Source organism: Lontra canadensis, unplaced genomic scaffold (assembly GCF_010015895.1).
Source record: "Lontra canadensis isolate GAN:19392208 unplaced genomic scaffold, GSC_riverotter_1.0 scaffold77, whole genome shotgun sequence".
Lineage (NCBI taxonomy): Eukaryota > Metazoa > Chordata > Mammalia > Carnivora > Mustelidae > Lontra > Lontra canadensis.
The window spans coordinates 4,158,266-4,182,822 of record NW_022631071.1 but is presented as its reverse complement, the minus strand read 5'-3'; positions in this window follow the sequence as shown (position 1 = coordinate 4,182,822).

The window sequence follows — 24,557 nt, the reverse complement described above, 5'->3', positions numbered from 1 at the left end:
ATTGCATTTATTCATTATACTTAGGCCATGAAATAAAAGTATATTATATATCTAGATCATAAAATATTAACAGTAGAAATGGTCTCTTCGATCATTTTTATCTTCTCCATAGTGCCTGATTTTATGTTATGTACACTGAAGATTTTCAATAAATATTTAATTAACTGGACTGTGGGTTAAACCTGAATTTTGGTAATTACTTGAATAGTTATGTTACAACAGTAATACATATTCTTAAGTGAATCATCACATTGTGGTACAGTGGTCACAAAGTTGTTCCCATCTTTCAGAATCCCTGGCCCAGTTAAAGGTTTGGCATTGGAAGTAGGGAAAAAGCATGAACAGAAAATTCATGATATCTGGAAATGTTAACTGAAGCTACATTTCTTACCATTCTTACCTATTTATTCTACTTTTCTTGTATCCCTTTTTCCCAACATATTCTTTACTCCATTTTCCCCCTGGAATTACCATAATTTTTTTCTGACAATTCTAGTCTCATGCAATTTTTTAATCTAAAGTAGCCAGGTATCTAAAGTAGTCAGAGTCATAGAAATAGAAAGGAAAATGGTGGTTCCCAGGTGGTGAAAGGAGGAAATTCAATGGGTACAGAGTTTCAGTTATGCAAGATGAAAAAGTTCTAGATATCTGCTGTACAACATTGTGTTTTGAGTTAGTGATACTGTATTTTCCTCTTAAATATTTTAAGAGAGTAAAACTCATGTTACATATTTTTTAACTACAATAAAAAAAACTATATTGATTTCAGGCCTTCTCTTTTTTTATGGCCTCTAGTATAAAAACATCTTCATTTTTATACCACATCTTCTTTATCCATTCATTAGTCAATGAATACTTGGGCTGTTTCTACAGTTGTCTATTGCAGATAATGCTGCTGAAAACACTGGGGTGCATATATCCCTCTAAATTAGTACCTTTGTGTTCTTCAGGTGAATACCTAATAGCACAATTGCTGGAGAATAGGGTAGTTCTATTTTTAACTTTTTGAGGAAACTCCATACTGTCTTCCAGGGTGATGGCACCAGTTTGCATTCCTACCAACAGTGCAAGAGATGGAGATGGGTTAAACGAGTGATGGGGACTAAGGAGTACACTTGTCATGGAGAGCACTGGTGATGTATGGAATTGTTGAGTCACTACATTGTACTCCTGAAACTAATATAACACTGTATGTTAACTAACTGGAATAAAATAAAAACTAAAACAACAACAACAACAACAACAACAACAAAAACCTTCATTTTTGAAATTAAATTTGGCAACTACTAACTACATTATCTTTACTAGGAACATTTGATATTCTGCCAAATATATTTCTTCTGTTTAGTTACAACAAGGGAAATAAAGTTTGAAAGTAGCTGCTGGGCTTCCCCATATTTTGAGATCAAAATTTCACTGATTTCAATGTTTGTAATTCTAGGGCATTTTACTTTCTGTAAGAGGTGGTTGTAAGCCCCAAGCTTCCAACTTTTTTCTAATCTTATTTACCTGATTATAGTTGGGTTAGGGAAGGTTTACTTTCCAAATTCCTCCCAAGTACATTTCATTGAGATTGGAATGGATTTAAAAACAGGCGATGGCTGTTAGGTATCTCATTGTCCTTGATGTTAAAAGACAGTACTGCTAATATGGTTTCTTCCTGCAATGTGTGATGATGGTAGGAATATTACAAAGTCTTTGTTTCCTCCCCTATTGATCCTCTCCATGTGTCCTCTGCCTATTACCTGTAGGTGCTTTAAAAACTCGTCATTAAAAATCACAAAAACTAAAATTTAAAGGAGTCTTATTTTTAGTGTAATTTGAGACACCCTATCTCTAATTGTGCATCCCTGTGTTTTCAATTTCTATTAGCTATTTTGTTAGAAGTTGGTAACTCCCATACAGTATTTTTCAAAGTATGCCTTCCTGATTATTGGAGGCTTTATCTGGATGTGGGATAAGGACTATAAACTCTGAATCAGTGAGTGACTTGCTCTTTACCAGACTGTGTTTACTGTCTCCTGAGTTGATGTTGGTTGCTTTATTTATTTATTTATTTATTTATTTATTTATTTATTTATTTAACTTACTACAGCAGTGGTCACATAACAGTTCCTCCTCACAGGTCAAATTTAGGTCAGAATGTCTTCAGTGAATTCATTAGCTATATCTGCATTCACACTCCCCAGACAGACACTCTGCGGAGATCCATATTTATCAGGTTGCCCAGATGAAAGAGAATGTCATTGGTCTAGAAAACCTGCTGATTTGCTTGTTCTTCTAAAGTGAGATAGCATGGGAAGAGTGTTCTCCACTGAACCCCTGCTAGAATCACTATTTAGAGCTTAACTCAACAGCCAAAATATGTTGGTTCATGGAGGCTTTTGAAAGTTGACTTTTCTGTTCCTTGAAAGCAAAATACACATCTTAATGAATTCCCTTGCATGTCAAATATTATTCAAGATATGTGACCCTACCTCTAAACATTTTTAAAAATTACACTAAAAATTCTTTTTTAATACATGTTAATTGTTTTAAATTAACTTATTTTTTTAGATTTTATTTATTTGAGACAGAGAGTGAGACGGAGAGAGCACAACAGGGGGAGTAGCAGGCAGAGAGAGAGGGAGATGCAGGCTTCCTGCAGAGCAGGGAGACAGACCTGGGACTCCATCCCAGGACCCTGGGATCATGACCTGATGTGAAGGCAGATGCTTAACTGACTGAGCCACCCAGGAGACCCAAATTAACTTACATTTGAAATATTTTATTTCATTTTCATCATGATAGGTGTACTCCTTAATCTCCACCCCATAAATACCCCATCCCTCTCCACACCTCCCTTCTGCTACTCATCAGTAGGTTGTCTATAGGTAAAAGACTGTTTCTTGGTTTGTCTCTCTTATCTTCCTTTGCTTGTTTTGTTCTTTAAATTATGAGTGAAATCATATGGTATTTGCATTTCTATGACTGATTTATTTTGTTTAACATTATACTCGCTAGCTCTATCCAATTTGTTGCAAATGACAAGATTTCATTCTTTTTATATTATGAAATAATACTCCATTGTATATATAAAACACATCTTCTTTATCCATTCTTCTATCAGTGGACACTTGGAATGCTTCTAGAATGTGCCTGTTGTAAATAATGCAGCAATAAACATAAGAGATGGATGTATCCCTTTGAATTAGTGATTTTGTATTTTTTTGGGTAAGTACCCAATAGTGCAAATCCTTAAAAGGATAGTTCTATTTTTAAATCTTTGAGGAAAGACCATAGTGTGTTCCACAATGGCTGTACTGTTTGCATTACCACCAATAGTGCATAAGGGTTCCTTTTCTTCTGCATCTTCACCAACATCTGTTATTTCTTGTTTTTATATTATTTATTTTATTTTATTTTATTTTATTTTATTTTAATCAGTCTGACAGGTGTGAGGTGATCTCTCATTGTAGTATGTTTAATATTTTTTTAATTTAAATTCAATTAATTGATATATATTATTAGTTTCAGAGGTTGAAGTCAGTGATGCATCAGTCTTATATAATACAAAGCTCATTATATCACATGCCCTCCTTCATGTCCATCACCCAATTTCTCTCTTTCCCCACCTCTCTCCCATCCTACAACCTTCATTTTGTTACCTATGATTAAGAGTCTCTTATGGTTTGTCTCCATTTCTGATTCTGTCTTATTTTTCCCTCTCTTCCCCTATAATCCTGTTTTGTTTCTTAAATTCCACATATGAGTGAGATCATATGATAATTGTCTTCTTCTTACTGACTTATTTATCTTGGCATGATACCCTGTAGTTAAATCCACATCATTGTAAATGGCAAGATTTCTTTTTTTTTTTTTTTTTGAAAACTGAGTAGTACTCCATTGTGTATATGCATATACCACATCTTCTTTATCCATCCATCTGTCAATAGACATCTGTGCTCTTTCAATAGTTGAGCCATTGTGGATATTGCTGCTATAAACATTGGGGTGCAGTGCCCCTTTGGATCACTATACTTGTATAAGGGATAAATACTCAGTAGTGCAATTGCTGGGTTGTAGGGTAGTTCTATTTTCAACTTTCTTTCTTTTTTTTTCACTATTTTACATCTTTAATTTTGAATATTATTTCTTTTTTTTTTTTTTAACTAACCTATAATGTATTATTTGCCCCAGGGGTACAGGTCTGTGAATCATCAGGCTTACACATTTCATAGCACTCACCATAGCACATACCCTTCCCAGTGCCCATAACCCAGCCACCCTATGTCTACCACCCTACCCCCCAACAACCCTCAGTTTGCTTCATGAGATTAAGAGTATCTTATGGTTTGTCTTCCTCCTGATCCCATCTTGTTTCATTTTTCCCTCCCTACCCACCATGACTTCCTGCCCTGCCTCTTCTCTCATATCAGAGAGATCATATAATTGTCTTTCTCTGATTGACTTATTTTGCTTAGCATGATACCCTCTAGTTCCATCCGCATCATTGCAAATGGCAAGAGTTCGTTTCTTTTGATGGCTGCATAATATTCCAGTGTGTGTGTGTGTGTGTGTGTGTGTGTGTGTGTGTGTATACATAGATAGATATATCTCTTTATATATCTTTATCTATATATATCTATATGTCTATATCTATATCTATATCTATCTATATCTATATACCACATCTTCTTTATCCATTCACCTGTTGATGGACATCTAGGTTCTTTCCATAGTTTGGCTATTGTGGACATTGCTGCTATAAACATTCGAGTGCATGTGCCCCTTTGGATCACCACCTTTGTATCTTTAAGGTAAATACCCAGTAGTGCGATTGCTGGGTCATAGGGTAGCTCTTTTCTCAACTTTTTGAGGAACCTCCATACTCTTTTCCAGAATAGCGGCACCAGCTTGCATTCCCACCAACAATGTAGGAGGGTTCTCCTTTACCCACATTCTCACCAACATCTGTTGTCTCCTGACTTTTTAATTTTAGCCATTCTCTCTGCTGTGAGGTGGTATCTCATTGTGGTTTTGATTTGTTTTTCCCTGATGCTGAGGGATATTGAGCATTTTTTTCAAGTGTCTGTTCACCCTTTGGATGTCTTCATTGTAGAAATGTCTGTTTATGTCTTCTGCCCATTTCTCAATTGGATTATTTAGGTCTTTCATCCCTAGTGAGTCCATTTTTTTTAGTATGGTGTAAGGAAATGGTCTAGTTTCATTCATCTGCATGTGGCTGTCCAGCTTTCCCAGCAGCATTTGTTATAAAGAATGTCTTTTTTTCCACAGGATAGTCTTCCCTGCTTTTTCAAAGATTAGTTGGCCATAGAGTTGAGGGGTTCATTTCTGGGTTCTCTAATCTGTCCCATTGATCTATGTGCCAGTAGCATACAGTCTTGATGATTACAGCTTTGTAATAGAGTTTGACATCCTGAATTGTGGTGCCCCCAGCTTTGGTTTTCTCTGTCAACATTCCTTTGGCCTCTCAGGGTCTTTTCTCATTCCATATGAATTTTAAGATTACTTTTTTCCTGTTCTGTGAAAAAAGTTGATGGTATTTTGATAGGGATTGCTTTGAATGTGTAGATTGTTCTAGGTAACATAGACATTTTAACAATATTTATTCTTCTAGTCCATCACCATGGAATATTTTTCCATTTTTTTGGTATCTTCTGCAATTTCTTTCATGGGTATTCTATAGTTTTCTGAATACATATCCTTTACCTCTTTGGTTAGATTTATTCCTGGGTATCTTACAGTTTGGGATGCAATTTTTTTTAATATTTTATTTATTTATTTGACAGACAGAGATCACAAGCAGGCAGAGAGGCAGGCAGAGAGAGAGGAGGAAGCAGGCTCCCCACTGAGCAGAGAGCCTGATGTGGGGCTCGATCCCAGGACCCTGGGATCATGACCTGAGCCGAAGGCAGAGGCTTTAACCCACTGAGCCACCCAGGCGCCCCCTGGGATGCAATTTTAAATGGGATTAACTCCTTAATTTATTTTTCTTCTGTCTCATTGTTAGCATGTAGAAATGCAACTGATTTCTGTGCATTGATTTTATATCCTGCTAGTTTACTGAATTCCTATATGTGTTCTAGCAATTTTTGCATGGAATCCTTTTGGTTTTCTACATAGACCATCATGTCATTTGTGAAAAGTGAGAGTTTGCTTTCTTTTTTGCAGATTTGGATACATTTATTTCTTTTTTGTTGCCTGATTGCTGAGGCTAGGACTTCCTCTATGATGTTGAACAAGAATGTTGGTAGTGAACATCCTTGCCATGTTCCTGACCTTAGGTGGAAAGCTGTCAGTTTTTCCCCATTGAGAATGATATTCACTTTGGGTTTTTCATATTTGGTTTTTATGATATTGAAGCATGTTTCCTCTATCCTGACACTGTGAAGAATTTTAATCAGGAAAGAATCCTGTACTTTGTCAAATGCTTTTTCTGCATCTATTGAAAAGATCAAATTGTTCTTGTCATTTCTTTTATTAATGTAGTGTGTCAGATTGATTAATTTTCAAACGTAGAACTACCCTTGCAGCCCAGGAATAAATCCCACTTGGTTGTGGTGAATAATCCTTAATATACTGTTGGATCCTATTGACCAGTATCTTGGTAAGAATTTTCACATCTATGTTCATCAGGGGTATTGGTCTGTACTTCTCCTTTTTGGTGGAGTCTTTTTCTGGTTTTGGGATCAGGATAGTGCTATCCTTATAGAGTGAGTTTGGAAGTTTTCCTTCTGTTTCTATTTTTTGGAACAGCTTCAGAAGAACAGGTATTAATTCTTCTTTAAATGTTTGGTAGAATTCACCTGGGAAGCCATCTGGCCCTGGGCTCTTGTTTGTTGGCAGATTTTTTATTACCACTTCTATTCCCTTGCTGTTTATGGATCATTTCAGGTTTTCTATTTCTTCCTGTTTCAGTTTTGATAGCTTATATGTCTCTAGGAATGTATCCATTTCTTTGAGATTATCTAATTTGTTGGCACATATTTGCTTATGATGTGTTCTATAATTGAATTTCTTTGGTGCTGGTTGTGATCTCTCCTCTTTCATTCATGATTCATATAGGGGTATTTTTTAAGCTTTCAGAATTTGAGAGAGAGAGCAAGAAAGAGAACATGAGCACAAATGAAGGGTAAGAGGCAGAGGTAGAGGGAGAATCAGACTCTCCTGAGCAGTGACCCTAATGTGGAGCATGATCCCAGGACTTCAGGATCATGACCTGAGCCAAAGGCAGATGCTTTACTGACTGCACACTCAGGCACTCCAGACTATTTTTGAAGACAGAGTATGAGCTGTGAGCCTAGGAACATGGAAAAAAACTGTGTGATATTGTGATTTATTATAAGAAACATATATTCTTCTTTGTACCATTTCAGGCACAAAGCTTCTAAAACCTTTTGAATTTCCATGATAAAAATGATAAAAGTGTCTCTTGTTAATAGTGTGACTTCTGGAAATTTCCTGAGGATAGGGCTGGTTTCCAGGAGCACCAGCTATTTAATTAGAAGGCTGGAACTTTCAGTCCCATCTCCCTCACCTCCAGAGAGGGAAGGAAGCCTAGAGGATGGATCAATTGTCAATGGGCAGTAATTTAATTAATTATGCCTAATGTAATAAATTGATTGAAACCCAAAAGAACAGGGTTCAGAGAGATTTTGTGTTAGTAAACACATGGAGATTCAGGGAGAATGGTGTGCTGAGGTAGGACATAGAAACTCCATGCCCTTTTCCCATGTTTTGTTCCATGAATTTCTTCCATGTGGCTGTTCCTAAGTTGTATTTTTTTTATAATAAACTGGTAATAATCTGATAAGTAAAATGTTTCTCTGAGTTTTATTAGCCACACTAGCAAGTTAAGTGAACCTAACTAGGGTGTGTTGTGAACCTGTGATTTATAGCTGGTTGATCAGAAGCCCAGGTGATAACCTGGGCTTGCAATTGGCATCTGAAGTGGGGTTGGGTGGGCAGTCTTATAGGACTGAACCCCTAACCTGTGTATGTGATGCTACCTCTAAGTAGATAGTGTCAGATGAGTTAAATTGCAGGACACTCAGCCATGTTAGAGATTTTCTTTATCCAGGGGAGAAACATATTAGAATATTAGAATCAGTATATTATTAGAATCAGTATAATATTAGAATCACATATTAGAATCAGTATCTGAACCTTAACATACTTGGAACAATCACTGTCAGAAGCATAGAAGAAAATCAGTAAAAAAGAAAAAAGGAACTCACATCAGAGGAGAAATAGCTGACATTAGACAGCATGAATTTGTATTGGATCCACTCACCATGGTTTTGTTATTTTTTTTCTAAGCTTGCACTATAACTATTTCTAGTCTACCTTTTGCCATGCTTATTTGTAGTGTGTTCAAGAAATAAAATTCTTCATCATTAAAATATATCAGATGTGATTAAAGGTAAATATGCAACAAAATATTATATTACCTTATTTTTTTACATGAATGATTTCTGGTTTCTTTAATTCACTGGTCCTTTCTATCAATGTGGAAGGTCAATAATTGACCTAAAGGCATTTTTGTCTTCATAGGAGTGGTGTGTGTATGTATGAATGTGTGTGTGTGAATTCTGAATTCATTTATATGTGAATATTCTCTTAATACAGGAATATCAGAAGGAGAGACATGATTCTCAGACATAATCTGCTGCACAGGTTAATGTGCATGATGTAATTGTCATTTAATATGCAGAACAATATTTCTGTAGGTCTACCTAGTCTTTTAACATTCCTGCAATGTTGATCTCATGCATTATATTTTGGGTACCTTAAGATGTGAGTCTGTTTAACATTTTTCATAGAGAAGAAAGTGTATTGCTACCCCTTTTTGCTAATATGGCATAAGAAAAATGAGGACCTGGAATAAATATTTCCTTAATGAGAAACTAGTAAAATTTGCACATTTTTCAACCAGAAAATGGTTCTTAAACACCTAAAATGACTTTAGGGAGTGTTAGGTACTATTGGAGGTTTCAAATGTAGTGAGATGTTTCATAACAACTTCTTGCAAGAGAGTAGTTAGAGTAAGAGAAGAACCACACTTGCCAAGGGAAGGAATGAAGCTATTAAATTTCTAGCCCTTATTATTGACTGACATGTGGATGGGAAGAGATCTACCAGAGACAGCTTCTGCTCAGAGGACTAGAAAGTATGCTAAAGGGCAAGAAAGGAGGAAATGAACACAGAGTGCATTATTTCAATGAAAGAATTTAGTAGGTGAAAGAGAGCAAGAAAGATTTTTTAGCAAGTGTTATGCCAAGGAACTTTGAGAATAGAAGAATATGTATATATCAAAATTCTGTTGAGCTTTCTGTGTAGAGTGCTGTGTAAATCTTCTGCACTGGCCTGAGTTTTCTAGAATTTCTAATTCTTTTAAATGCAACTCCTTTTATAGATTGGGCCACATAAGGTCCTGTGATTTATTTGGGTTACATGGAGGCACAGAAGTCATGACCTTCATCTTGAGAAAACAATCATAGTTAGAGAATAAAGTACAAAACTACACCTGACTGAACAACTTGGGGATAAGTAGAAATTGATGGGAATTATTTTCTAGATCTACAGCCTCATCAGAACTTTCTGATTTATGGCCCTTAAGATAAAAAATAAAAGCAGAAGAGCTCAGTGACTTTTCTCCAAGCTTTAATAAAACTCTAATGCTAATGTTGAAGAAAGAGCTCATATGGAAGGAAAGTGGTTGGCTGTTCTCTCACAACTGATGTCCAAACATGTTAACATAAGACACTGACTAGAGTTACACTGTTATAATTGTTCTTCATTTTTTTTGATAGCCATCTAACCACATGCTATTTAAAACATGGTTTTGCCATTTGACATATTCTTGACATGATCTTCAATACATCCAACACTTGTCAGTATGATTAGTGAAGAGAAATAAAATCATTTATTTTCTTTTAGCAATCCTTTTTCCTTCTTTGAAAGCTATACTTCCAAATGAAACCATCAGCTTTTGAACTCTGTCAAAATCTAAAACACATAGCATTTTTTAATAGCCTTGCAACTTCATCCACATCTCTGAAACTTGTACCAGAAGACTGTTTGAACTTTCTGTGATTCAGGTAGAATTCAGACTTTGCAGAAAAATCTCACCTTTTGGTTAAAAGCTTGCTTGTAAGTATGCATTTTGTTCTTGATTTGAGCCAAGTACAGAAGACTAAAATCCTTGCTCTGAAAGAAGAAAATGTTTCCTTTCTCACCCTTTACATGATGGCTTTCCTGTTTTTCTCTAAGCAAAACTCCTCCAGCTATCCACTGCATTAGAGAGTTAAGGTAAATAATGAAAGGGGACTTGTTAAGGAATGTTATACCTGTATTACAATGAGGAATGGAAATATGGCTAAGCAATTTCTGTTCATGTGGTCTTAAATATTTATATATGTGGTTTTGAAACACCATCCACCATCTTGTTTGTTTTATAAACATATATATATTTTTTACTTTCATTCTCCCATTGGCTGATGGAATAATGTGGGTAGTTTGAAACTAAACAGCAAATACAAAGTAACTGTTTTATGATCTGATTTCGCATTGGACCACCAGTGACAGAATTATGTAAGTTTTCAAGACAGAAATTTGTGCATACCAACTTTAGCCCAATATTTTCATAATGGCAACATCCTGCCATCATCTTAAATTAGTGAAACTTGCACTTTATTTATATGGTATAAACAAAATGTAGTTTAAACAGAGTAGATTGACAATGAATTCATTTTGAAAAAAGTTATAGTAGGTTGATAACAACTATTGAGGTAATTAAAAATGAAAATTCATGTTAAAGTGTTATAGACAATGACTAAAAAGTAACTTCTTTTTAAAAAAAAATAGTTATTTATTTGACAGAGAGAGACACAGCGAGAGAGGGAACACAAGCATGGGGAGTGGGAGAGGGAAAAGCAGGCTTCCCACCAAGCAGGGTGTCTGATGTGGGGCTCAATCCCAGGACTCTGGGATCAGATCCTGAGCCAAAGGCAGACACTTAATGACTGAGGTGCCCAGGTGCCCCTAAAAATAACTGTTCTTTATGATGAACAATATAATATCCCAAATGACAAACAGAGTGCTTTTCTTTTACCATCCGCTCAAGTTTTTAGCATTCCAATTTTAATAGGCTGCTCTAGTAAATTTGTTTACTTCTAGGAAGCTAGAAAATATAAATTAGATTGAAAAAAATCAGTAATTACCATTAGATCTGTTTATAACTTCAATGCTTTTACATAATCATTAACAATCTGAAGGCTAATTACCAAGTTTCTATATTTTTTCAAAGCTAGCAATTGCAGAGTATGCAGCAGAAAAATATTATTATTATACAAACTATTAAAGTTGAAAGCAAAGATTTAATAAGTATAAATACCATTGTTTCTCAAATGTAAAAAACACACATTAACTATTATTTTGCAAAACCTTACCTTTAGACTCACAGATACGCAGACAACAGCATTATGGAGTGTTGATGGGGGTAGGAATCTATGCTTTTAGGAGGTGAATACATCTAGAATTGTAGCATTATGATTTTGAGGAAGAAAATACTTTTCCACACAATGGTATTTTTGATAATGACAAATGAAAAATAACGAGTGCAAAAACATTTGCTTTTCATCTTCTTTAGTTACTCTAGCACAGTAGGAAAGGGAAGTAAAAAGCAGACAGCAAAAAGACAACTTGTGAAATGCACAAAATTTGTCATCAAATTGCAAGTAGTTGTGAAGAATGGGGAGAAACAGGAGGGAAGACAGAAAGAAATAAAGATGGGATAAAATGAGATGCTTTAAATTTAAATGATGTTTTTGCATAAATCACACTTCTAAACCCAACTAACAAATTCATTGTTCTAACCAATACCTTGTTTTATAATATGGGTTTAGCATTAACTGGGTCAAATGGTGTTATTTACCAATGATAGGTCATTGTGAAATGCCTCACAGAGCAGAAGAGGAAATATTGAATTGATTGGACTGCTCAAAATGCAACCAATAGTTGATTTCCAGTTTTTGAATAATGAATATGAACTGGACTCATTCAGACAAATTATAGGAAACTGAGGCCAATTAACTAAAGCAAAAAAGTAAATATGAATAAATAGGGGCCATCAAGAAAGGCTGAGCTGAAGATAACATGTTGACTTATGGCAATTGGCTAGAAGTTGATCAAATTATTAAAGTCAGCAGTCAAATTTCAGAGGGTCCTAAGAGGACAACAGTGATGTCTTTATGTGTGTCTTTATGTACAACAACAAAGAACAAATGTATGTGTTTACATTTGCATATTTCTTATGAAGGCTGCTATATTGGACCATGCTAGTTTCTCCTCTAGTCACTCCCTTACTATTGCCAAGCTTCTTGAAAAAAAAAAAATGTCTCCAACAACTGCCTACACTTCAATTCCTAACTGCTATCATTCTCACTTCCTCCCACACTACCACATTAAAATCATCAATAATCTCACTGCAAAATCTACTGGACTTTTTAAAAAAAATAGATGTTTGATTTTTGACTTTGTTGATAATTACCTCCTTCTCTGTCTTCTAGAGTTTCTACTCAAGCTTTCTCCCCACTCTACTTCACTCATAGTATATGTAAGGCACTTGGCAGAGTTTGTCATATAAAAGATGCAAGGTCAGGTTCTCTCATCTCTCTGCCTGTCATTTAAACTTCAGTGTCCTGAAGGATCTCACTGTCAGTCCTTTTCACTTTAAACGTTTTCCTTGAGTGATGTAATTCTCTCCCACAATTTTAACTGCTATCTAAAAATCATTGACTTAAAATTTATATGTTTGTTCTCTATAGTAATTAAGAGCTTTCTCTCTCTCTCTCTTTTTTCCCTTTTTGATTTGTTTTGTTTCTTAAATTCCACGTAGAGTAAAACTGTATAGTATTTGTCTTTCTCTGACTGACTTATTTCACTTAGCATTATGCTCTCTAGCTCCATCCACGTCAATGCAAATGTAAATGGCAAGATTTAATTCTTCTTTATGGCTGAATAATATGTATATATCCCACATCTTCTTTATCCATTCATCATGGACACTTGGGTTAATATAACACTGTATGTTATTTAACTGGAATTTAAATTAAAACTTAAAAAAAGAAAAAAAAGGGGATGATGCTTCATAATGTATCTTTTTAATGCATAAATATTTCGTTTTTAAAATACAGAAAGAAAATTCATTGTTTCTTCTATGGCTATAAAAGGAATTTTCAATGCAGACAATGAAGAAACAACAGGCAAAAACCAAAGTGAAACAAAAACAATCATCAGTACTCTTACCCTGCAGTAACACTGTAAAATGTTCGTGACTGTTTTAGAACCTTGCTACGTGTGCATATGTATCCATATGTGTTTTGATTAGTACATTAAAATGACACCATAATTTAAAAATATACATGTATATAGCAAGCTTATATCTCTCTCAAGTTGTGAACCTGCATATCCAACTGTTTATTAGAAATCTTCATCTAAATGTCTAATGACAAGTTAAATGTAACATGTCTGAATGTCAATTCAGTAGGTCCCAATATAAACTTGCCTTCATCTTCTTTTATTAATCTCTATGTATTATGCAAGTATCTTAATGGCAATTCAAGTTAGAAGCTATGTCTTCATGGATTTCTTCATTTATTTCACCACTAACATCTAAGTAGCCATAATACTATTAATTCTACTTTTAAAATAACTTTTCAGTACTGTACCTAATCTGCTCTTTCCTACTGACACTGCTTTAGTTCAAATCCTAACTTTTTACTATACTTGAGTACTACTTCTCTAGTCACAACTCTATACATTCTTACATCTTTCATAGTACTGCCAAAATTACCATTATCACATGAATATACACATTCCCCTCTCATCTTAAAACTCTTTAGTGACTTTTAATTTAGATGCGATCAGAATTCCGTATATAAAACTCTTATGGTATGGTTCTTACTGGTTTCTCCAGCCTCATTTCCTACCAGTCACTTCACCCTTGTCTCTGCATCTGTAACTACATTTTGATCCAGTAAAACTGAAGTACTTTCAAATCTCGAAATATTAGAATGGGGGATTCAGGATTTGAATCCTGATTCTTCACTTTCTTAGGTGTTTAACTTGGGGTAAATCACTTAACTTCTCTGGGAGTTCATTTCTTCATTTTTGGGGGAGAGTGAGAGGGGGAGAATGAGTGTGGAGAGGGACAGAGGGGGAGGGAGAGAGCATCTTAAGCAGAATCCATAACCAGTGCAGAGCCTGACAAGGGGCTCCATCTCACTACCCTGAGATCAGGACCTGAGCCAAAATCAGCAGCCAGACATTTAATCAACTGAGTCACTAAGGTCCTCAAATTTCTTCATTTTTAAAAGGGGAAAATCTCACAGATTTAATGTGACTATTAAATAGAATACTATATACAAATGACCTAGCATAGTACTTAATGTTTTTGACCTTACTTGCAATTTTAAAAAAATTTGTATTTGCCCTCTTGTCAATGTTACAGATTTTCCCAATTAAATGCTTTCAGCCTTTAAAAAAAATGCAACATAGTATTAAATAGGATTAAATGACAAACTGAGTTTCCTTAGCCTATATTCCTAAATCCAGTTCCTCTATGTTACTCTTCTTTGCAGCCTCCTTAATTTCTCAATACGTGAAACTCAAGACTAAAAGCAATACTTACATAAGAACCTTACAAAATAAGAATATAAAATGATCATATCTTTTATCTTACTGTTTCCTGTTTCTTATTCTATAATTATAAGCTCTTGTCTACTAAATCTCAATTTTATTGACTTACATTCAATTTATGAATTGCTAGGATGATTAGATTTAGCTCTGTTGCTTGAACCAAATCACTCATTCTTCATTTATTATCATACATTTTTCATTTGGACTCTCAAGGTTAAAAATAAATGATAACAAAACCACCAGTTAGATTTTTCAATACAGTGGAAATTTAGCAAACTGATTACATGAACTGGTCAAGGTCCTAAAAAGGATCAAGCCAATAGCCACCTGTAGAGTTATGTTCTCTGTGTTGCCTTATCTGAGGAAAGCATCAGCATCCCAGAGACCAGCTGGAAAGCAAGGCACTTTGGGTGAATGCACTAACCTCTCCCTCTAACTTCTTCCCAGCCCGATCCTACCTATAGGTCCTTGACCTGATCTGTGGCCTCTAGCCCAGCTATCCCTGATGTAGACTGGTTGCCCACAGCCCACATCCTTCTATACTTGGCCATTTTTCCTACCTAATGGGGTTTTGTGCAATTTGGAGCTTTTCCATAAAGTGACCCTTGAATTTGTATAGCCTTTAGGAGATTTTTGTAAGAAACCAAAGACCGCCCTTCAGCCCTGAACAGGTTTTTCCTCTGATTCTAACCTAAAAGTTTTACATACCTTTCTAGTTTACTACTCAATAAATGTGTGGATGACTTAAAAAAATTGAACATTATTCTATTTCCCATATTAAATGATGATTTCTCATTTTGAGATTTGTTTTCAATTGGAAAGATGTTAACCACTCTACCCAACTTGTTACTTTCATAACCTACAGAGTATATTTTCAATTTGATCAGTCAAGTGAGCATTTTGGATAAAACATTGTATGCGATTTGGAGTAGAATAAAATTTAGTTGAAACTTAGTTTCTTCATTTGTAAAACGGTAACAATGCTACAAGAATTGTTTTAAATATTGAATTAGATAGCAACTGTCATTTATTATCATGTCTGACACATAAAAGACATACTCTAGAGGTTAATGTTCTTGTATTCTTTGCCCTTGTCCCTCTCACATAGAGTCCTGTAGGCTTCTTTCCTGTAACACACAACCCCAGATTTGGTCAGAAATGAAATTCTACTCCTAGAACAGGAATGGAAAAGGCCATGAAAATTTATAGGGATTTATACATGGAAAGTACTTCTGTTGGGGAAAGGAAAAGAGAAAAGATAGTCAGATGATGTTTGCATTGGATTTTGATAGGGTTTAACACAACTAATTTTTTGTTTAAAGAACAATGTGACCTAACTTGAGTCACAGTGGAAGGGAGAGAAGTGTAGTTCAGTGGCTTTGTGCTGAAAATAAGCTGGACTGGATATTATGTTGTTTCATTACCCAGCTTGTAGCTGGCTAGGGTATAATAAAATGGACAAAGTAATATAACATATTCTAATCATTTAAAATATAAACTCTATTTTGTTTATCTATTTATTAATTCCAATAATTTTAAAACTATTCTTTTATCAATTGACCAGCCTTGCATATATGTGCTTCTAATAAAATCCTATTTCTCACACTCATATATATTTGAGAATTAGTGTGCTAATGAAATTGAAAAATTGAACACAGGTATTTTTGAGTCTTGGATTTTTAAAGTAGGTTTAAATTAATTTAAAACTAACGTAGGTGAATAAATGTTTGTATCTCCTTTCTTTTCTGTGCTACTTTATTTACACATCCTAGATTAAAACAGAAGTGATAAACTAAAGGCCAAGCGGCCTAGAGTGCTGTACATGCCTCCTGTAAGCATCTTCGAATCATATCTTAATTTTCTGATAGACTCAGATTTTTGATCCTCTTTTTTTAAATTTAATTTTATTATTTCAGTGTTCCAAGATTCATTGTTTATGCACCACACCCAGTGCTCCATGCGATAAGAAGTCAGGAACAAGACCACTCAGGAAAAGTCAAAGTGTTTTTTGTTGTGGCTCCTACATCAACCATATTGCCAGGTAAATTCTGGTTGTAGAAATATTTATTACTGGAAGTGATAAAGAGGCAGAGATGATACAGCTTGAATTTCAGCTCTCTGGATGAAATTTCATATTGGATATTGAAAATATTCTCCACCTTACAAATAGAACAAATGCAGATGTATCTCTGACTAGCTGAAAGTGGGAAAGTCTGCAATGTCATAATTTACTTCATTTTTCAGCTTAAAATCCAATTGTGACTGCTGATCCTACTTACCTGTTTTCCCATCATAGTGCCAGTTTTCTTATGAAAAAGAATGAGTCTAACTATATAACTTGGTTTTAAGTGGAAACTGTCAACATCTTAGTGTCAGTAAAGCCTGTGATGTTCATTAAAAATAGAGAATAAATGAGTTGACAATGGTTACAGGAACCAAAGGACCATCACCTATAGAGGACATGTATTGGTAATTAAGACAAGGGAGCATGGGTTGGTTGGAATTTATAATAAACTTGTCAGATCACCAAGTTTGGTGGAGAGTAACATAATATTAGCACAATTGTTATCTCTCTATCAAAAGTAGTAAGAGAGATTTATAAATCTGTGAAATTATGTTTAGATTTTTGCATATGGCTTGACTATGTTTTAATCAAAGTGATTTTCAACTTTTTAAAAATGCATCCCAAGGATTCCTGTGTGACACAGTTAAGTGTCCAACTCTTGGTTTCTGCTCAGGTTGTGATCTCACGCTCATAAGATTGAGCTCTGCAACTGGCACTGTGCTGAGCATGGAGCCTGTTTAAGACTCTCCCTCTCCCTGTGCCTTTCCCCCAACCCTATTCTCTCTTTTTTTCTTCCTCTCTCTCTAAAATAAAAAAGAAATAAATCTTAAAAAAATGTATCTTAGAAAATCTCTTCTTATAGAAAGATCCATTTCTATTCAGTTTGAACCTAAAAATTCTTCAAAAGATGTAATAAATCTATAGACTGGCTTAGAGAGTCTTACCCTTGTTTCCTACTCATTACCAATCTACACGGAGATTGAAAAAGGGCAGGTTGACTTGCCTGGCTGGCTCAATCAGTTGAGTGTTAACTCTTAGTTTCAGCTCAGGTCATGATCTGATGGGCTGTGAAGATGGGGTTCCTGTTTGAAGCTTCTCTCCCTCTGCCCTTCCCCCTCAAATAAATACATAAATCTAAAAAAGAAAAAAAAAGCAGGTAGATTTCTGTGAACATTATAGTTCTCTTACTATTTGTTATTAAGTTCTTTATGTGCTCAAGAAGAAATTGAAAAATGAAAGAAAATGAAGATGTCTCTTCTACTCTTGAAATTAAAAAAAAAGATTTTATTTATCTTAGTCCTGAGATTTTAATTCCAGAAGTGAAGAGTATAGCACAGATTGTAGGAGTTCAAAGACTAGCTGAAACAATTTTTATAAGATTGAGTTATAATGTACCCACTGTAAAGTAGAAATATGCTCCTAATCCTTTCTCCCATACATAGGACTAGAGAAAAGGAGGAAGAAGTAAGGCCATATACATTGAAACTACCTTGGCATAAATATTTAGACAGTTATTCCTTCTTTGATTTTTCTTCTCTTATCCCTCAAAACTTCTCTCTTTTAATGTGGAAATTTCTATCTGTCTTTGTGTTTCAAGGGCAGCAGGTGGGAAAGCAATATAAGAGACATGGGGAAGGAGGTCATTGGCATGAAAGAAAAAAAAAAAGTACTGGTCTAAACATGGAACACTCACTGGAGTCAAAGAGAATAATGGGATGTAATCAAACAGTTTCCTGGGGAGGTGAAGCAGGAGGATGAACCCACCCCAAGATACTTCCTCATGTTTGATAAAGCAGCAGATCTGTGGGTATAAAAGCAGATGTCATTGGTGCAGAGAAGGATCCATATGTGTGTAAACATTCTCGTCCACCTCTAGGATGGTTGTTGATTTCATCCACAGTGTTTTTTTTATTAACATTCTCCTTTAAATATACTGCTTTTTAGCTAAGAGATCACATGTTTACTTGCATCCAAATCTTACCCCCAAACCCCAAACCAAAAAATAAATAAATGAATAAACAATTCATGAAAACTTAACAGTGATGAAGAGTATTTTCCAAGGCCCATAGACTGATTTCTTGTGTTTTATCTATTAGCACAATGACAAAAACTATTAGGTTATTTATTTATTTTTTATTTTATTTATTTATTTATTTATTTATTTAAAGATTTTATTTATTTATTTCACAAAGAGAGAGTACAAGCAAGGGGAGCATCAAGGAGAGGGAAAGAGAGGGAGAAGCAGGTTCCTGCTGAGCATAGAGCCCAATGTGGGGCTCGATCCTGGGACCCTGGGATCATGACCTGAACCAAAGGTAGACACTTAAATGGCTGAGCCACTCAGGTGCCCCTATTAGGTTGCTATTTAAATGCAAGAATGGAAGTCAGAGAAACCATGAGAGTACATTGCACACAGAAGGAATTCAACCAGTGCTGTGTTGGAACAAGCTCATAATGGCTTGGCAAAGCTTACTCTTAATTTTCAGTAATTTTGCATGTTCACTGACATCACATTAGTATCTTTTTTTTTTTTTTTTTTTTCCTCCCTAACAAGAGGTAACCTGTTATTTTTTTTTTTTTTTTTTTTTTATAATTTTATTTTTTATAAACATATATATATATATATATTTTTCCCCCAGGGGTACAGGTCTGTGAATCTCCACGTTTACAAACTTCACAGCACTCACCATAGCACATACCCTACCCAATGTCCATAACCCCCCCCCAACCCCCCTCTGCCCAGCAACCCTCAGTTTGTTTTGTGAGATTAAGAGTCACTTATGGTTTGTCTCCCTCCCAATCCCAACTTGTTTCATTTACTCTTCTCCTACCACATTAACCCCCCATGTTGCATCTCCTCTCCCTCATATCAGGGAGATCATATGATAGTTGTCTTTCTCCGATTGACTTATTTCGCTAAGCATGATACCCTCTAGTTCCATCCATGTTGTCGCAAATGGCAAGATTTCATTTCTTTTGATGGCTGCATAGTATTCCATTGTATATATATACCACATCTTCTTTATCCATTCGTCTGTTGATGGACATCTAGGTTCTTTCCATAGTTTGGCTATTGTAGACATTGCTGCTATAAACATTCGGGTGCACGTGCCCCTTCGGATCACTACGTTTGTATCTTTAGGGTAAATACCCAGCAGTGCAATTGCTGGGTCATAGGGTAGTTCTATTTTCAACATTTTGAGGAACCTCCATGCTGTTTTCCAGAGTGGTTGCACCAGCTTGCATTCCCACCAACAGTGTAGGAGGGTTCCCCTTTCTCCGCATCCTCGCCAGCATCTGTCATTTCCGGACTTGTTAATTTTAGCCATTCTGACTGGTGTGAGGTGGTATCTCATTGTGGTTTTGATTTGTATTTCCCTGATGCCGAGTGATATGGAGCACTTTTTCATGTGTCTGTTGGCCATCTGGATGTCTTCTTTGCAGAAATGTCTGTTCATGTCTTCTGCCCATTTCTTGATGGGATTATTTGTTCTTTGGGTGTTGAGTTTGCTAAGTTCTTTATAGATTCTGGACACTAGCCCTTTATCTGATATGTCGTTTGCAAATATCTTCTCCCATTCTGTCAGTTGTCTTTTGGTTTTGTGAACTGTTTCCTTTGCTGTGCAAAAGCTTTTGATCTTGATAAAATCCCAATAGTTCATTTTTGCCCTTGCTTCCCTTGCCTTTGGCGATGTTCCTAGGAAGATGTTGCTGCGGCTGAGGTCGAAGAGGTTGCTGCCTGTGTTCTCCTCAAGGATGTTGATGGATTCCTTTCTCACATTGAGGTCCTTCATCCATTTTGAGTCTATTTTCGTGTGTGGTGTAAGGAAATGATCCAATTTCATTTTTCTGCATGTGGCTGTCCAATTTTCCCAACACCATTTATTGAAGAGGCTGTCTTTTTTCCATTGGACATTCTTTCCTGCTTTGTCGAAGATTAGTTGACCATAGAGTTGAGGGTCTATTTCTGGGCTCTCTATTCTGTTCCATTGATCTATGTGTCTGTTTTTGTGCCAGTACCATGCTGTCTTGATGATGACAGCTTTGTAATAGAGCTTGAAGTCCGGAATTGTGATGCCACCAACTCTGGCTTTCTTTTTCAATATTCCTTTGGCTATTCGCGGTCTTTTCTGGTTCCATATAAATTTTAGGATTATTTGTTCCATTTCTTTGAAAAAAATGGATGGTACTTTGATAGGAATTGCATTAAATGTGTAGATTGCTTTAGGTAGCATAGACATTTTCACAATATTTATTCTTCCAATCCAGGAGCATGGAACATTTTTCCATTTCTTTGTGTCTTCCTCAATTTCTTTCATGAGTACTTTATAGTTTTCTGTGTATAGATTCTTAGTCTCTTTGGTTAGGTTTATTCCTAGGTATCTTATAGTTTTGGGTGCAATTGTAAATGGGATGGACTCCTTAATTTCTCTTTCTTCTGTCTTATTGTTGGTGTAGAGAAATGCGACTGATTTCTGTGCATTGATTTTATATCCTGACACATTACTGAATTCCTGTACAAGTTCTAGCAGTTTTGGAGTGGAGTCTTTTGGGTTTTCCACATATAGTATCATATCATCTGCGAAGAGTGATAGTTTGACTTCTTCTTTGCCGATTTGGATGCCTTTGATTTCTTTTTGTTGTCTGATTGCTGAGGCTAGGACTTCTAGTACTAAGTTGAATAGCAGTGGTGATAACGGACATCCCTGCCGTGTTCCTGACCTTAGCGGAAAAGCTTTCAGTTTTTCTCCATTGAGAATGATATTTGCGATGGGTTTTTCATAGATGGCTTTGATAATATTGAGGTATGTGCCCTCTATCCCTACACTTTGAAGAGTTTTGATCAGGAAGGGATGCTGTACTTTGTCAAATGCTTTTTCAGCATCTATGGAGAGTATCATATGGTTCCTGTTTTTTCTTTTATTAATGTGTTGTATCACATTGATTGATTTGCGGATGTTGAACCAACCTTGCAGCCCTGGAATAAATCCCACTTGGTCGTGGTGAATAATCCTTTTAATGTACTGTTGAATCCTATTGGCTAGTATTTTGGTGAGAATTTTTGCATCTGTGTTCATCAAGGATATTGGTCTGTAGTTCTCTTTTTTGATGGGATCCTTGTCTGGTTTGGGGATCAAGGTGAGGCTGGCCTCATAAAATGAGTTTGGAAGTTTTCCTTCCATTTCTATTTTTTGGAACAGTCTCAGGAGAATAGGAATTAGTTCTTCTTTAAATGTTTGGTAGAATTCCCCCGGGAAGCCGTCTGGCCCTGGGCTTTTGTTTGTTTGGAGATTTTTGATGACTGTTTCAATCTCCTTACTGGTTATGGGTCTGTTCAGGCTTTCTATTTCTTCCTGGTTCAGTTGTGGTAGTTTATATGTCTCTAGGAATGCATCCATTTCTTCCAGATTGTCAAATTTGTTGGCATAGAGTTGCTCATAATATGTTCTTATGATTGTCTGTATTTCTTTGGTGTTAGTTGTGATCTCTCCTCTTTCATTCATGATTTTATTTATTTGGGTCCTTTCTCTTTTCTTTTTGATAAGTCTGGCCAGGGGCTTATCAATCTTATTAATTCTTTCAAAGAACCAGCTCCTAGTTTCGTTGATTTGTTCTATTGTTTTTTTGGTTTCTATTTCATTGATTTCTGCTCTGATCTTTATGATTTCTCTTCTCCTGCTGGGTTTAGGGTTTCTTTCTTGTTCTTTCTCCAGCTCCTTTAGGTGTAGGGTTAGGTTGTGTACCTGAGACCTTTCTTGTTTCTTGAGAAAGGCTTGTACCGCTATATATTTTCCTCTCAGGACTGCCTTTGTTGTGTCCCACAGATTTTGAACTGTTGTATTTTCATTATCATTGGTTTCCATGAATTTTTTCAATTCTTCTTTAATTTCCTGGTTGACCCATTCATTCTTTAGAAGGATGCTGTTTAGTCGCCATATATTTGGGTTCTTTCCAAATTTCCTCTTGCGATTGAGTTCTAGCTTCAGAGCATTGTGGTCTGAAAATATGCAGGGAATGATCCCAATTTTTTGATAACAGTTAAGACCTGATTTAGAACCAAGGATGTGATCTATTCTGGAGAATGTTCCATGTGCACTAGAGAAGAATGTGTATTCTGTTGCTTTGGGATGAAATGTTCTGAATATATCTGTGATGTCCATCTGGTCCAGTGTGTCATTTAAGGCCTTTATTTCCTTGTTGATCTTTTGCTTGGATGATCTGTCCATTTCAGTGAGGGGAGTGTTAAAGTCCCCTACTATTATTGTATGATTGTCGATGTGTTTCTTTGATTTTGTTATTAATTGGTTTATATAGTTGGCTGCTCCCACGTTAGGGGCATAGATATTTACAATTGTTAGATCTTCTTGTTGGACAGATCCTTTGAGTATGATATAGTGTCCATCTTCATCTCTTATTATAGTCTTTGGTTTAAAATCTAAGTGATCTGATATAAGGATTGCCACTCCTGCTTTCTTCTGATGTCCATTAGCATGGTAAATTCTTTTCCACCCCCTCACTTTAAATCTGAAAGTGTCTTCGGGTTTAAAATGAGATTCTTGTAGGCAACATATAGATGGGTTTTGTTTTTTTATCCATTCTGATACCCTGTGTCTTTTGATTGGGGCATTTAGCCCATTAACATTCAGGGTAACTATTGAGAGATATGAATTTAGTGCCATTGTATTGCCTGTAAGGTGACTGCTATTGTATATTGTTTCTGTTCCTTTCTGATCTACTACTTTTAGGTTCTCTCTTTGCTTAGAGGACCCCTTTCAATATTTCCTGTAGAGCTGGCTTGGTGTTTGCAAATTCTTTCAGTTTTTGTTTGTCCTGGAAGCTTTTAATCTCTCCTTCTATTTTCAATGATAGCCTAGCTGGATATAGTATTCTTGGCTGCATGTTTTTCTCGTTTAGTACTCTGAATATATCATGCCAGCTCTTTCTGGCCTGCCAGGTCTCTGTGGATAAGTCTGCTGCCAATCTAATATTTTTACCATTGTATGTTACAGACTTCTTCTCCCGGGCTGCTTTCAGGATTTTCTCTTTGTCACTAAGACTTGTAAATTTGACTATTAGGTGACGGGGTGTGGACCTATTCTTATTGATTTTGAGGGGGGTTCTCTGAACCTCCTGGATTTTGATGCTTGTTCCCTTTGCCATATTGGGGAAATTCTCTCCAATAATTCTCTCCAATATACCTTCTGCTCCCCTCTCTCTTTCTTCTTCTTCTGGAATCCCAATTATTCTAATGTTGTTTCGTCTTATGGTGTCACTTATCTCTCGAATTCTGCCCTCGTGGTCCAGTAGTTGTTTGTCCCTCTTTTGTTCAGCTTCCTTATTCTCTGTCATTTGGTCTTCTATATCGCTAATTCTTTCTTCTGCCTCATTTATCCTAGCAGTGAGAGCCTCCATTTTTGATTGCACCTCATTAATAGCTTTTTTTATTTCAACTTGATTAGATTTTAGTTCTTTTATTTCTCCAGAAAGGGCTTTTATATCTCCCGAGAGGGTTTCTCTAATATCTTCCATGCCTTTTTCGAGCCCAGCTAGAACCTTGAGAATCGTCATTCTGAACTCTAAATCTGACATATTACCAATGTCTGTATTGATTAGGTCCTTAGCCTTTGGTACTGCCTCTTGTTCTTTTTTTTGTGGTGAATTTTTCCGCCTTGTCATTTTGTCCAGATAAGAGTATATGAAGGAGTAAGTAAAATACTAAAAGGGTGGCAACAACCCCAGGAAAATATGCTTTAGCCAAATCAGAAGAGATCCCAAATCGTGAGGGGGG